Below are 14,537 nucleotides of genomic sequence, written 5' to 3'. Positions count from 1 at the left end.
GTGCAGCATCCGACACACTGCGGGGCAAATCTGTGAATGCTCCTGGAGAGCTCCGAATTCGGGTAAGTAATAGGTAATTTACTTTCACATGCTTGCTTTGCATATAGAATGCCTTACCTGCCGCTATTTTCTTCATCGTTTCAATCTCCTGGAGGGCCTTTTGGGCTTCGGCCTTGGCACTCTTTGCGCTCTCGAGGGCCGCAGCAAGCTCAGACTCTCGCATCTTCGAGTCAAGCTCCAACGCCTCGTGCTTTGTCACGAGAGCCTGGAGCTCTTGCTGCACCTCGCCCACCCGAGCCTCTTGCCTTTACTGCTCGGTGCGCTCCTTGGCCGCTTTGTCTTCGGCCTTGGATATCGCTTGCTTCAGGGTCGCCACCTCGGTCGTGGCCCCTGGCAAATATAATATGATCATGTCATTTTGCAATCGCGTCTTCTTTTATATATACATATCTATAGACAGGGTATTACTTACCCTTGTTCTCCTCGAGCTGCCTCTTGGCAAGGCCGAGATCTTTCTTGGACCCCTCGAGGTCCTGCTTCAGTGCGGCGACCTCCGCAGTCAGTGCGGCAAATGCCAGCAGTGAAGCCTGCATACGCATATTGACATACTTATATTAGACTCCTGCGATATTGTTTGATCCTCTGTTCGGTTTTTCTTCGTGAACACCGAACAGAGCATCAGGGGCTACTGTCTATGCGGTAATATGTTTCCTATATTTTAACACTTACCTCAAAGCCTGTTAGAAGGCCGGCACAGGCTTCAGTCAATCCGCTTTGAGCGGACTGAACCTTCTGGACCACCGCACTCATAATAGTACGGTGCTCCTCGTCGATGGAAGCGTTGCGAAGCGCTTCAAGCAGATTGTCCGGCGCCTCTGGATGGACAGAGGTCACCGGCACAGGCGTCTTTCCCGTCTTAGAAGGAGGCCACCTGCCTGAGTCCGGAACCGCTGGAGGTTCCGGCGCGGTGTTCGGCTGAGGGCCGAACTCGGGGCCCTCAGGGGCCTTGTCCCCTCGGCTCCCGGAGTCCGGAAGGTCGCCTTGAGGCGCCTCCGGGACTGTCTCCCCTCAACCCAGTGCCTCTTGAGACAACACCTCGGCGTCGTCCGCAGGGCAAGGGGAGGTGGCGGTCGGAAGTGGATCACTATCCATATCCGACGAGCCCAGGGAGCCGTCCGACGATACATCGATACGGGCTCGTGGCGGCCTGCATAATCATATTCGGTGTTATGGAAAGTAGTGCGGCAAAGGAATGTTATGAGTTACTCTAGTATCCGAATACTTACGACCTCCCCAGGGGCTTGGCCCTGGGCAACCACTCGTCTTCGCCTTCGGCAGCGGTGGTGGAGCTGTCCGGAAGGAGAGTCCTTCCCTTCTTGGACCCTTCGGCCCCCCGGTTGGGGCGGCCTTCCTTTTCTTGTCTCCCCCAACTGAAGGGGGAGCATCTTCTTCTTCCTCCTCGTCTTCGGGGGAGGATTGTGCCGCAGAGTCATTGGACGATGAGTCCGACAACACCTGGCGTCGGGAACTCTTTCGGGTTCCCTTGGCCTTCTTGGTCTTCTCTGGCACCTTGTAAGGAGCCAGAGTCAGCATCTCCGTCAGGAGAGCATTTGCTTGGCCTTCGGGCAAGGGAGTCGGACAGTCAATCTGTCCGGCCGTTTCCTGCTAGTCCTGTTAAAGGAACGGGAGCTTAGATCCCGCATAGAGTCAAACTATGAAAAACAAGTATCCTGTAAGAGGTAAAACAGCTTACCGCGCTGGCTTGGCGCTTCGCGCAGAATCCGCGATCCTCGGTAGTAGGAGGAGGAACCTCGGCGCCCTTGAATAGCACCTTCCAGGCATCCTCCTGTGTTGTATCGAAGAGCCTGTTCGGAGTTTGGTGCTGGGCCGGGTCGAACTCCCACAAGTTGAAGGCCCGTTGTTGACACGGGAGGATCCGGCGGATGAGCATGACCTGGACTACGTTGACGAGTTTGAGCTTCTTGTTCACCATGTTTTGAATACATGTTTGGAGTCCGGTCAGCTCTCTCGAACTACCCCAGGACAGGCCCTTCTCTTTCCAGGAGGTGAGCCACGTGGGGATGCCAGATCGGAACTCGGGGGACGCTGCCCATGCAGGGTCACACGGCTCGATGATATAGAACCACCCCGATTGTCACCCCTTTATGGTCTCCACGAAGGAGCCCTCGAGCCATGTAACGTTGGGCATCTTGCCCACCATGGCGCCTCAGCACTCCGCCTGGCGGCCGCCCACTACCTTCGGCTTGACATTGAAGGTCTTCAGCCATAAGCCGAGGTGGGGCTTGATGCGGAGGAAGGCCTCGCACACGATGATAAACGCCGAGATGTTGAGGATGAAGTTCGGGGCCAGATCGTGGAAATCCAGGATGTAGTAGAACATGAGCCCCCGGACGAATGGGTGGAGAGGGAATCCCAGTCCGTAGAGGAAATGGGAAAGGAACACTACCCTCTCATGGGGCCCGGGGGTGGGGATGAGCTGCCCCTCATCTGGGAGCCTGTGCGCGATGTCGTCGGGCAGGTATCCGGCTCTCCTCAGCTTCTTGATGTTTCCCTCCGTGACGGAGGAGACCATCCACCTACCTCCCGCTCCAGACATGGTTGGAGAAGGTTGAGGTGGGAAGTGCGGACTTGGGCGCTGGAGCTCAAGTGTGCGAAAATGGATGAGCAAAGGAGGAAGAAGGCGTGGATGAAAAGGTGAATCCTTATCCCTTTATATGGGTGGACGAAACTAAGCGTCCCCACTAGCCTAGTAAAACTCGCTTATCCCCCAAGCACCGTAATCGATGGCGCGGTTGGGTTACCCACACCCGTATTGATGAGAATCCCGTGATAAGGGGACACGATCTCTGCTTTGACAAGACGTGTCAAAAAACTGCCTCGCGTTATGTGCGGGGCTAGTCAAAGGAAACGGTTCGAATAATCACCGGGCCATGACATAATGTCGTGTTGCCAAGACAAGTCAGTGAATTAGATCTGTGGAAATATTATTCTCACTACGGTGGTATGTGGAGCTTATTTTGCAGGGTCGGACACTATCCTTGTATTCAAATTCTTATATGGTGTATTCGAAGGAGGAACCCGCCTTGCAATGCCGAAGACAGTACTGCGTGCCGGACTCATCGTCATTGAAGCCTGGTTCAGGGGCTACTGAGGGAGTCCTGGATTAGGGGGTCTCCGGACAGTCGGACTATATCCTTTGGCCGGACTGTTAGACTATGAAGATACAAGATTGAAGACTTCGTCTCGTGTCCGGATGGGACTCTCCTTGGCGTGGAAGGCAAGCTAGGAAGTACGGATATGGATATTCCTCCTTTGTAACCGACCTTGTGTAACCCTAACCCTCTCTGATGTCTATATAAACCGGAGGGTTTTAGTCCGTAGGACACAACAACAACAACAACAACAACAACACACAATCATACCATAGGCTAGCTTCTGGGGTTTAGCCTCTCTGATCTCGTGGTAGATCTACTCTTGTACTACCCATATCATCAATATTAATCGAGCAGGACATAGGGTTTTACCTCCATCAAGAGGGCCCGAACCTGGGTAAAACTTTGTGTCCCTGCCTCCTGTTACCATCCGCCTAGACGCACAGTTCGGGACCCCCTACCCGAGATCCGCCGGTTTCAACACCGACAGTGAGCCTCAAGTCCTCTATTAAGGAGTCGACATGTCTGGTTTTAACGAACACATCATCGACGTATGCCTCCACTGTTTTGCCGATCTGCTTTTCCAGACATGCCTGAATCATGTGCTGATACATTGCGCCGGCGTTTTTGAGCCCGAAGGGCATTGTGTTAAAATAGAAAGGGCCGTATGGAGTGATAAATGTTGTTGCGGCTTGATCGGACTCTGCCATCTTAATTTGATGGTAACCGAAGTATGCGTCGAGGAAGCACAATGAGTCGTGTCCTGCGGTAGCGTCGATAATTTGATCGATGCGAGGGAGGGGGAAGGGATCCTTTGGGCAAGCCTTATTAAGGTCCTTGAAGTCGACGCATAGGCGCCAGGATTTGTCCTTCTTTGGCACCATCACCAGGTTTGCTAGCCAGTCCGGATGCTTTATTTATCTAATGAATCCGGCCTCCAGTAATTTGGCTAGCTCTTCTCCCATGGCTTGTTGCTTAGGTTCGGAGAAACGCCGAAGAGTCTGCTTGATCGGCTTGAATCCTTTTAGAATGTTAAGGCTATGCTCGGCCAGCCTGCGTGGGATTCCTGGCATGTCTGAAGGATGCCAGGCGAATATGTCTCAATTCTCGCACAGGAACTCCCATAGTGCGGCATCTACGGTGGGGTTTAATTGTGCCCCAATGGATGCTGTTTTTGTGGGGTCCATTGGATGGACTTGGAATTTGACTATTTCATCCGCTGGTTTAAAGGAGGTGGACTTGGATCTTTTGTCTAGTATCACGTCGTCCCTGTCCACTATGGACCGCAGCGCGGTTAATTCCTCCGCCACAAGGGCTTCGGATAATGCCTCGAGGGCCAGTGCGGCTGTTTTGTTCTCGGCGCGGAGTGCTATGTCCGGATCACTAGCTAGAGTGATGATTCCATTGGGTCCAAGCATTTTGAGCTTCATGTACTCGTAATGGGGTATGGCTTGAAAAATCGTGAATGCCTCCCGCCCTAGAAGGGCGTGGTATCCGCTACTAAAAGGGGCCACTTGGAATGTGATTTCTTTGGACCTGTAATTCTCCGGAGTGCCGAATACCACATCTAGTGTGATTTTCCCAGCGCAACGTGCCTCCCGACTGGGATGATTCCTCAGAAGGTCGTGCTGCTTTGCTCAATACGGTTGTTGTCTATTTCCATTTTTTGAAGAGTCTCCTCATAAATGAGGTTTAATCCGCTGCCGCCGTCCATGAGCACTTTAGTGAGCCGAAAGGCATCCACAATTGGACTGAGGACCAAAGCAGCTGGTGCTCGAGCTGTTCGGAATTTAGGTTCGTCAATGGCATTGAAGGTGATAGCCATGTCGCTCCATGGATTTATTGCTGCCACGTGGCAGACTTCGACAAGGCTGCGGAGTGCTCGCTTATGCCTATTATTTGAGGCAAAGGTCTCGAAGACCGTCAATACCGTATTGTTATCCATGGGAAGGTGTTCTGAGGTATTTTGGATGAGGATATCCTCACCGCTCTCGGCCACCTGCCGGAGTACCCAACATGCTCTAAGGCTGTGTGTTGATATGGTATCCGTTGTACTATGAATTTTGCAGGGCCCGTTAAGCCATCCCTCCAATATGGTTCCACGCCCTGCAGTGGGCTTTTGCTTCTTTGTAATTGAGTCGGGCGACTTATGATAGTGCACCCTTTTCGTTCGGACCGGGGGTTTTGTCAGAGCCGGATTATCCCAAAATTGTGTTTGGGTTTTCCAGGCGCTTTCCATCGCACAGTATGTCCGTACTATGGCCGCCAAGTCAACAAAGTGTGGTATGTCACGGTGACTTATGGCGTTGAGGATTCCCTTGTCCGTGCAATTGTTGCAAAAGAACGAAATTGCGTCTTCCTCGCGACAGTCCTTGACCTTGTTCATTACAAGGAGGAATCTGGACCAATAGTGATGTACTGTCTCTTGGGGCGCTTGCCTGATGTGGGAAAGATCGTTTGTATCTGGGTGGGTGGGTGGATTTAAGTCCACCTTGACCCGCGGGCAGGGGAGTTTCCGATCTTAGGAGTTCAGGCTCCGGGATGTTGCCCCACGGGTTCGATATGCGGCCTGATTCTAGGTTCAGGGTTAGGGCAATGTCCTCCCGTGAGCGGGTATCCGGCTCGGAGAGCTCGGGAATCCGGACATAGTTTGTCCTTAGGATAGAGGGAGAATCGCCGCATTGCTCCTCCACCACCGCTATCTGATGGGTGACCGGCGGAGAGTTAATCTTCCTTTGGTCGGGTTTAAGCCCGATCCGATCATAGTCCGTGGCGACTCCCAGAGTGGCGATGCGATCCAAGAGCTCGTTCAAAGAGGAGAGCTCCATTGGATCCATCTGCTCGGCGAATTTCAAGCCGATGTGGAGGCTATTTTTGATGATCCGAGAAGTCATCATCGGCGCAGTGGTCGAGCAGGCGGTCATGACGAAGCCTCCTAGTCGGAGAGTTTGGCCTACAGCCAGGGCTCCCCCAGAGGTGATGTTGTCCTTGACAACGAGACGAGCCATCCCCCCTTATGATGACGACACATCGGAACTCTCAATGAAAGCACCAATGTCGGTGTCAAAACCGGCGGATCTCGGGTAGGGGGTCCCGATCTGTGCGTCTAAGACGGATGGTAACAGGAGACAAGGGACGCGATGTTTACCCAGGTTCGGGGCCTCTTGAAGGAGGTAATACCCTACGTCCTGCTTGGTTGTTCTTGATGATATGAGTATTACAAGAGTTGATCTACCACGAGATCATAGACGCTAAACCCTAGAAGCTAGCCTATGGTATGATTGTCTGTTGTCCTATGGACTAAACCCTCCGATTTATATAGACACCGGAGGGGGCTAGGGTTACACATAGTTGGTTACAAGGGAGGAGATCTACACATCCATATTGCCTAGCTTGCCTTCCACGCGAAGGAGAGTCCCATCCGAACACGGGACGAAGTCTTCAATCTTGTATCTTCATAGTCCAACAGTCCGGCCAAAGGATATAGTCCGGCTGTCCGGAGACCCCCTAATCCAGGACTCCCTCAACCACCCTATCATACCACATCACAACCATTTTAATAGCATGTTGGCATGCAAGGTAAACCATTATAAGCTCCTAGCTAATTAAGCATGGCATAAGCAACTACAATCTCTAATTGTTATTGCAAACATGTTTATTCATAATAGGCTGATTCAGGAATGATGAACTAATCATATTTACAAAACCAAGAGAGGTCGAGTTCATACCAACTTTTCTCATCTCAATAAGTTCATCATATAAACATCATTATTGCCTTTCACTTGCATGATCGAATAGTGTGGATAATAATAGTGCACGTGCATTAGACTAAGCTGGAATCTGCAAGCATTCAATTCAAGAGAGAAGACAAGGTAATATGGGCTCTTTGTCAGATCAACAATAATGCATATAAGAGCCACTTAATAATTTTAATTATGGGCTTCTCCTCTCGACCCCCAAAGAACAAGAAAAGAAATAAAACTATTTACAAGGGAAAGCTCCCAACAAGCAAAAGAAGAACGAGAAATCTTTTTTGGTTTTCTTTTCTTAATTACTACTACTACAGGCATGGAAAGTAAACTAGCTAAAATCTACAGCTAATTTTTTTGGTTTTTCTTAAGGTTTATTAAACACACAAGAAGAAAGCACAAAAAGGAAAATAAACTAGCATGTATGATACAATGAAAAAGTATGAGCACCGACAACTAGCAATGAGTGTGTGAATATGAATGTAATGTCGGTGAGAGATACGTACTCCCCCAAGCTTAGGATTTTGGCCTAAGTTGGTCTATGGCCACGGCTGGCCTGGCGGATATCCAAAGTAATAGTTGGGGTCGTACTGTAAAGAAGCCTCGGATTGCCACTGGTTGGCAATCACCTCCGGATCCCACTGGTAATCAGACTGTCGCGGAGGATCAAATTGTGGTTCCGGCTCTGACTCTGTAGCTGATGTAGGGTTCCGGTAGGCGTGAATTGCCTCCAACGGAACAAGGTACTTGCCTGCAGATAAATCAAACAAGGAAGGAGCAGGCAAGGTAATAGTCTCAGGATGAGTTTTACCAAATATTAATTTGTACTTAAGCTCCTTTTCCCTATTCTTAACAATAAAATCATGTGCTACCATACTCTTATAATCTAAATAAACAGGAGGCAGCAATTTTCTTCTTTCTCATAATGCCTAATAGGTATGTTAAAACGTGCAGCGAGGCGCGAGGCGAAGATGCCACCAAGGACGGGGCCCTTAGTACGGTTAAGATTTAACAGCTTTGTAATAATAGCGCCCATACTGAATGTGTCATCACGAAATAAGGCATGGCACAAAATAACAATATCAGGGGCACTCAGGTTTCCACAGTTTTTGCGCCCAATTAAGCATCTACTAGCAAATATAGCAAAGTAACGTAGAACACGAAAGTGTATGCTAGTAATTCGTGCGTCGGAAACCTTCCTCGTTTCCCCTACAGTAATGGTATCAATAAACCCATCCACATTGTCACGATGTGGTTCCTCTACGCTGCCCTCGAAAGGGATCAAACAAACCCGACAAAAATCATGAAGTGACATCTCCTTATGCTCATCATATAAATAAAATTTCATCGTAGGTGGTGAGATCCTAGCATGGACATGAAAGTTTTGCACAAAGATATTGGTGAGTAAGAGATACTGTTCACGTTGGTCGTGGAGTAAGGCGGTGAGACCTGCATTCTCAGCCAATTCATAGAAATCATCATTAATCCCGGCTGCTCTCAAGAAATTATCACAAGGCCATTCACACGGCCGAACTTCCGCGGTGCGAGGGAGATTATACTTGGGCCTCTTATCCTCCTCACTTTGCTTATCCTTCGAGCTTCGGCTCGATGAGCCCCTCAAAAATCTCTTCATCTTTTTTCTGAAAATTTCTGAAATTTTAGTAACTTCAAAATAAAAGTGAACCAAACTCAATAATATTGATAGCAACTACTCCTACAAGTGCCTAGAGGCAATATCATGCATCAAAACTACTTTTGACCATATAAATTTGACATACAAGCTCAAGAACAGGGTCACCTAAGCAGCAAAAATATGCAATGAATAAAGCACTAGAACAAAAACTAATTGGACCATTGGATGAGTCACATACCAAGGAACAATCCCCCAAAGCAGTTTTGTGAGAGGTGCTTTGAGCAAGGAGATCGAAAATGGCAGCAAAATGAGCTTGGGCTCAAGTTTGAGCTGGTTAGTGGTGTTTCTGGGAGGAAGGAGTGTGTGGTAGCTGGAATAAGTGGAGGGGAGCCACCGTGGGCCCATGAGGCAGGGGGCGCGCCCAGGGGGTAGGGCGCGCCCTCCACCCTCATGGCCAGGTGCTTGCTCCCCCTACTGTGTTCTCAGTGCCATATATTCTAAAATATTCTAGAAAAAATCATATTGAAATTTCAGGGAATTTGGAGAAATTTTATTTTTGGGGTATTTTTTATTGCTATGATAATTCAGAAAACAGATAGAAATTACTATTTTTGCTTTATCTAATATAAATAATAGAAAGTAAAAAGAGGGTATAAAGAGTTGTGTTTTCTAAATTCATCCATCTCATGCTCATCAAAAGGAATCCACTAACAAGGTTGATCTGGTCTTGTTAACAAACTCATTCCGAATAACATGGAACCGGAGAATTTTCGAATAACACTAGGTTACCTTGACGGGGATATGCATGTCCCCAAAAATAAGAATATCATATTTCTTCTTGACAGTAGGAAGAGGAAATTCAAAACCTCCAAAAATAATCGATGAAAATTTTCCAATAGAGTTTATACTATGAACTTGAGGTTGTTTCCTCGGAAAGTGTACCGTATGATCATTGCCATTAACATGAAAAGTGACATTGCCTTTGGTGCAATCAATAACAGCCCCTGCAGTAATTCAAAAGGGTCTTCCAATAATAATAGACATGCTATCGTCCTCGGGAATATCAAGAATACCAAAGTCTGTTAAAATAGTAACGTTTTCAACCACAACAGGCACATCCTCATAAATACCGACAGGTATAGCAGTTGATTTATCAGCCATTTGCAAAGATATTTCAGTAGGTGTCAACTTATTCAAATCAAGTCTACGATATAAAGAGAGTGGCATAACACTAACACCGGCTCCAAGATCATATAAAACAGTTTTAACATAGTTTCTTTTAATGGAGCATGGTATAGTTGGTACTCCTGGATCTCCTAGGGCGTGTTTGGTTCCCTGGGTAGCTACAGGCTGCATTGCACGAGGGGTCCTGGGTGAGCTCGGCCTGGTTGGGCTGATGCAAGGATGAGCATAGATGGGTGTTTGGTTAACTTACATGATATGGCTGCACCTCGTGCAGAGGAGATGACCATCTTCTGAATTTCGCCAGGCTTCCTAATCAACATTTGCTACTACAGCGATAGAGGAGATGGCTAGCACGTAATCTCCAGCGCTCGAGCAGCCAGTGATAGCCAAAACTGCACTGCTCCAGTAACTATCTCGCATACTTGAATAGAATCATGACGTACTTGATGATGCAGCAGCGCGGGACAACGGCATCTGAAGTGCAGCGGCTCCAGACGGCGGGATCCAGTGTGTGGCGGCGCGAGGCAGCAAGATCTGGTGTGCGGCGGCTTGACGAGGGCGGCGGCGCTTGGTCGAGGACGGCAGCGGCGGAGGACGGCGGGGCTTGACGAGGGCAGCAGCGGCTGTTGGTCGAGGACGACGGCGACGCTTGGTCGAGGACGACGGCGGCGGAGGACGGCGGGGCTTGACAAGGGCAGCGGCGGCTGTTGGTCGAGGATGGCGGCGGCTTGACGAGGGCGGCTGCAGAGTGCTCGGTCAGAAGAGAACGAAAGAGGAGAAGAAAAGTGAAGGAATGCGCCTGCACGCGAGCTACGCTTGATCTCTGTGTTTCCCTCAGCCTGGCTGAGAGGCCCCTTCTGCATCCACTAGGCCAGGCTGAAAAGCCCATGCAGGGTACCAAACAACGAAAATTTGCATGGTGGATGCCAACCACATGCAGCGCAGGGAACCAAACATGCCCCTAGTTTCTTAGGTATTCCACCCTTAAAAGTATAATTAGCAAGCATGGTGGAAATTTCAGCTTTCGGTATCTTTCTTTTATTAGTAACAATATCTTTCATGTATTTAGCATAAGGATTCATTTTAAGCATATCAGTCAAACGCATACGCAAAAAGATAGGTCAATCTTATCATAACATGAGTACTCAAAATCCTCATCATCCTTTGGTGCAATCATTTCAGGAAAGCGCTCAAAATCCTCTTATCATAACATTGCCTTTGGTGCAAACATTTCAGCAAAGTGCTCAAAATCCTCATCATCCTTTTTTTGGATGGTTTAGGAGGAAAAGGCATGGGTTTCTGAACCCATGGTTCTCTTTCTTTACCGTGCTTCCTAGCAACGAAGTCTCTCTTATCATAACATTGATTCTTTCATTGTGGGTTATCAAGATCAACAGCAGGTTCAATCTCTACATCATTATCATTACTAGGTTGAGCATCAACATGAACATCATCATTAACATTATCACTGGGTTCATCTTCATTACCAGATTGTGTTTCAGCATTAGAAATAGAGATATCATTAGGATTCTCAGGTGTGTCAATAACAGGTTCACTAGAAGCATGGAAAGTCCTATCAGTTTTCTTTTTCTTCCTTTTAGAAGGACTAGGTGCATCAATAATATTTCTCTGAGAATCTTTCTCAATTCTCTTAGGATGGCCCTCAAGATACAAAGGTTCCTGAGTCATTTTACCACCTCTAGTCATAACTCTAACAGCATTATCATTTTTCTTACTATTCAATTCATTGAGCAAATCATTTTGAGCTTTAAGTACTTGTTCTACTTGAGTGGTAACCATAGAAGCATGTTTACTAATAAGTTTAAGTTCACCTTTAACATTAGCCATATAATCACCCAAGTGTTCAAGCATATCAGCATTGCGTTTTCATTCTCTACCAAAATAAGCATTGAAGTTTTCTTGTTTAACCATAAAGTCATTAAACTCATCCAAGCATGGGCTAGCAAACTTAGTAAATGGGATTTCAGCTTTATCATATCTATAGAGAGAATTTACCTTTACTACCCGTGTTGGGTTATCAAGACCATGTATTTCTTCAACAGACGGCAAACTAAGACCATGTATTTATTCAATAGGAGGTAAATTCTTAACATCTTCAGCTTTAATACCTTTTTCCTTCATAGATTTCTTTGCCTCTTGCATATCTTCAGGACCGAGAAATAGAATACCCATCTTCTTCGGAGTTGGCTTAGGAGTTGGTTTAGAATTGGATCAAGAAGTGTCCAATTATTTTCATTAGTCAAGATATTATTCAATAGAATTTTAGCTTCATCTAGTGTTCTTTTCCTGAAAACACAACCAGCACAACTATCCAGGTGGTCTCTGAAAGCATCAGTTAGTCCATTATAAAAGATATCAAGTATTCATTTTTCTTAAGAGGATGATTAGGCAAAGCATTAAGTAATTAGAGAAGCCTCCCCCAAGCTTGTGGGAGACTCTCTTCTTCAATTTGCACAAAATTATATATTTCCCTTAAAGCAGCTTGTTTCTTATGAGCGGGGAAATATTTAGCAGAGAAGTAAGAAATCATATCCTGGGGACTACGCACACAACCAGGATCAAGAGAATTAAACAATATCTTAGCATCACCCTTTAATGAGAACGGAAATATCTTAAGGATATAATAATAGCGAGTTTTCTCATCATTAGTGAACAGGGTGGCTATATCATTTAATTAAGTAAGATGTGCCACAACAGTTTTAGATTCATAGCCATAGAAAGGATCAGATTCAACTAAAATAATTATCTCAGGATCAATAGAGAAATCATAATCTTTATCAGTAACAAAGATAGGTGAAGTAGCATAAGCAGGATCATATTTCATTCTAGCATTCAAAGTTTTTTGTTTCAGCTTAGCTAATAATTTCTTAATATCACTCCTATCATTGCAAGCAAGAAAATCTCTAGCAGCTTCTTCATCCATAACATAGCCCTCAGGCACAACAGGTAATTCATATCTAGGGGGAGAGTCTTCATCATCACTTTCATCAATATTATCAGTTTTAATAATTTCATTCTCTCTAGCCCTAGCAAGTTGTTCATCAAGAAATTCACCAAGTGGCACAGTAGTATCAAGCATAGAAGTAGTTTCATCATAAGTATCATGCATAGCAGAAGTGGCATCATCAATAACATGCGACATATCAGAATTAATAGCAGAAGCAGGTATAGGTGTCGCAAACTTACTCAAAACAGAAGGTGAATCAAGTGCAGAGCTAGATGGCAGTTCCTTACCTCCCATCGTAGTTGAGGGATAAATTTTTGTTTTAGCGTCTTTCAAGTTCTTCATAATGATAAGTAGATATAAATTCCAAGTGACTCAAAGAATAGAGCTATGCTCCCCGACAACGGCGCTAGAAAATAGTCTTGATAACCCACAAGTATAGGGGATCGCAATAGTTTTTGAGGGTAGAGTATTCAACCCAAATCTATTGATTCGACACAAGGGGAGCCAAAGAATATTCTCAAGTATTAGCAGCTGAGTTGTCAATTCAACCACACCTAGAAACTTAATATCTGCAGCAAAGTGTTTAGTAGCAAAGTAATATGATAGTAGTGGTAAAGATAGCAAAAGTAACGGTAGCAAAAGTAATGTTTTTGATATTTTGTAGTGATGATAACAATAGCAACGGAAAAGTAAATAAGCGAAGAACAATATATGAAAAGCTCGTAGGCAATGGTTCGGTGATGGAGAATTATGCCGGATGCGGTTCATCATGCAACAGTCATAACCTAGGGTGACACAGAACTAACTCCAGTTCATCAATGCAATATAGGCATGTATTCCGAATATAGTCATACGTGCTTATGGAAAAGAACTTGCATGACATCTTTTGTCCTACCCTCCCGTGGCAGCGGGGTCCTAGCGGAAACTAAGGGATATTAAGGCCTCCTTTTAATAGAGTACCGGACCAAAGCATTAACACATAGTGAATACATGAACTCCTCAAACTACGGTCATCACTGGTAAGTATCCCGATTATTGTCACTTCGAGGTTAACGGATCATAACACATAATAGGTGACTATAGACTTGCAAGATAGGATCAAGAACTCTCATATATTGATGAAAACATAATAGGTTCAGATCTGAAATCATGGCACTCGGGCCCTAGTAACAAGCATTAAGCATAGCAAAGTCATAACAACATCAATCTCAGAACATAGTGGATACTAGGGATCAAACCCTAACAAAACTAACTCGATTACATGATAAATCTCATCCAACCCATCACCGTCCAACAAGCCTACGATGGAATTACTCACGCACGACGGTGAGCATCATGAAATTGGTGATGGAGGAAGGTTGATGATGACGATAGCGACGGATTCACTTCTCCGGAGCCCTAAACGGACTCCAGACCAGCCCTCCCGAGAGAGTTTAGGGCTTGGCGGCGGCTCCGTATCGTAAAACGCGATGAATCCTTCTCCCTCGGTTTTTTATCCCCGAAAGTGAATATATGGAGTTCAGGTTGAGGTCGGTGGAGCGTCAGGTGGCCCACGAGGCAGGGGGCGCGCCCCCCACCCTCGTGGACAGGTGGGGCACCCCTGACGTGGATCTTCCTTCCAATATTCATTATATATTCCAAAATAATTCTCCGTTGATTTTCAGGTTATTTCGAGAACTTTTATTTCTGCACAAAAATAACACCATGGCAATTCTGCTGAAAATAACGTCAGTCCGGGTTAGTTACATTCAAATCATGCAAATTAGAGTCCAAAAGAAGGGCAAAAGTGTTTGAAAAAATAGATAAGATGAAGACGTATCAGTCCTATC

The sequence above is a fragment of the Triticum urartu genome, chromosome 7, assembly GCF_003073215.2.
Source record: "Triticum urartu cultivar G1812 chromosome 7, Tu2.1, whole genome shotgun sequence".
Classification (NCBI taxonomy): domain Eukaryota; kingdom Viridiplantae; phylum Streptophyta; class Magnoliopsida; order Poales; family Poaceae; genus Triticum; species Triticum urartu.
Note: the sequence above shows the minus strand (reverse complement) of the source record.